We start from the raw sequence: 2,281 nt of genomic DNA on the forward strand, positions 1-2,281 counted from the left end.
TGGTGTCTTTCTTTAGAAAGAGTTTAGGATACAAACACACACAGCAGAAAGACCATTTGTAGGCAGACGTTCCTCTACAAGGCAGAGGCTTCAGAGTAAATATCCATGTCCACACCTTGATCCCCCAAGTTCTATTCTCTAGAACTGAGGAAATTTTTTGTTTAAGCCACCCAGACTCTGGTATGTTGCTATGGCAGTATAGAGCATAACATAAAAAAAAATGTTATTTTGGTGGAAACTGAACTTCTTTGTTTTCTAATTAGTGAACATTTCCCTTCTCGTGACTTGCCCATTCATATCTCTTTTTTTGAATGTATGAATGTGCAGTTCTTTTGTGTGTTAAGGTTTTTAATTGCAAGTTTTTTATTGTCATGTAAACTTATTCCATCTTTACCTTTCTCGTGTTTGTAAACTGAGAAATTCCTTTCCTCTTCTGAGGAATTTGTTTTAATGTTTCAAGTTTTTCTGTTTTCTTTAAAAGGACAACTTTCATCCATCCAGAATTTTGGTACATCATGTTAGGTGAAATTCTTTTATTACTTTTCTCCAAGTCATTTACTAGTTATCCTACCACAATTTATGGAATAACCGACCCCCCTCCTTTTTAATGATTTTTGGATACTGCTTTGATTAAACTATACATACATGACTGTTTACATTCTTGTTCTATCATTCTACTCTTATTTCCCACACTATCAGTTTTAATATTTGCAGCTTTATAAAGATTGAGTGGGGCTAACTTCTTTTTTATCGTACTTTATTTTTAAAATTTTCCATTATCATTTATTCTTCTAAATTTACTTTAGAATTATATTGAGTTCCTGTCACTACCTCTACACCATAATGGGTACAAAGTAAACTAAAAAGAACCATCAGTTTCCTTTTCAGTTCACTAGTGAAATAGCAACTAATCTACCCATTTTGCTACACTGATTAAAAGTTGAGTCAATGTGTAATAATTTATTTACATGTCTATTAGCTGCTTAGATTGTGTTTCCACAGGAGTAGGCAGTGTCCTATGCACCTTTGTATCCAAGCCTGGAAACTTAATAATTATTAACAGGACTCAAGTATTCTAATGATAATGCAGGTACAATTTTAGAGTGGTGAAGGAGGTATCAGAGATGGTTTGATTATCCCTTAAGCTCAATCATGCTATGAAACCATGATTACCTGGCAACTTCTGATAGTTTAGGTCAAGGGCTGACAAATTTTTTCTTCAAGGGCCAGATAATAAATATTTTAGGTTTGTAGGCCATTTGGTCTCTGTCACAACCAACCAACAGTGCTGCTGTAGCACAAAGCAGCCAGAGACAAGGGAATGGGAATGGCTGAGTTCCAAGAACACGTTATTTACAAAAATAGGTGGCCAGCTTGAGGGCTGTTATTTTGCCAACCTCTGGTCTAGATGGGGAACCATACTACTCTTTTTAAAGAGAATTTGGGTTGATCAACAACATTCTAGTCTCCTTAGGAGTTTATATTTACTGCCAATTAATACATGGAACAGAATATCAATCACCCAACCGCTAGTGATCAGTGTGAACCAGTGAACTCAGTGTGAGTGGACAGAAATCAATGTTCCGGATCTTGATTCTCATAGTGCCTACAATAGGCTCAAGGGGGGGCAGCCAGGATACCTTCCTATCTATGGCCATAGCCAAGCTGAATTGATGAGCTCTACGAACCAGATAGTGACCATGCTGGCACCACTTTAAAAAACAGCAGATCTTAGAATAAAAATTGAGGGAATGCCAGTTAGTGCAAAAACATCCTGACAATCAGTAAAAGCCTCTTTAGAGTGATGACAAAAAATTCAATGACATGTTTGGAGAGGAAAGGTATCAGGTATAAGAAATGACAAAACAAACTCTGGTCAAAAAGAGGCTTAAATACTAATTCTAGAAACTCAAATGATTAAATTAAAAGGCTGAAAAAATGTGAGGACATTAGTATAATTGGTACCTCAGTTTAGTGGAAGGTATATAGATGGTAACAAGAGGATAGCTACAAGCTACCTCCTAAACTGTAGTTAAGAATCAAAACATTTAGATTAGCAATCTACAAAAGTCATACAAACAAAAAAATGTTTATCAGTTTTAGGAATACCCAAAATATAATCAAGGTGATCTAGGCAGTGAGTGAAACACGGTTCTTGATAAAATCAATGGTAGAGTATGATAGCTGCCCTGATTAGGTAAGAGCCCTCTGGTGGAGATAAATTTGTTAGGAGAGCAGCTTCCATTTACTTACCACAGAACACTGACTACATGCCAGAAGC

This window comes from Rhinolophus sinicus, chromosome 17, assembly GCF_057876585.1.
Source record: "Rhinolophus sinicus isolate RSI-liver-muscle chromosome 17, RSI-T2T, whole genome shotgun sequence".
In the NCBI taxonomy this organism is placed as follows: Eukaryota; Metazoa; Chordata; class Mammalia; order Chiroptera; family Rhinolophidae; genus Rhinolophus; species Rhinolophus sinicus.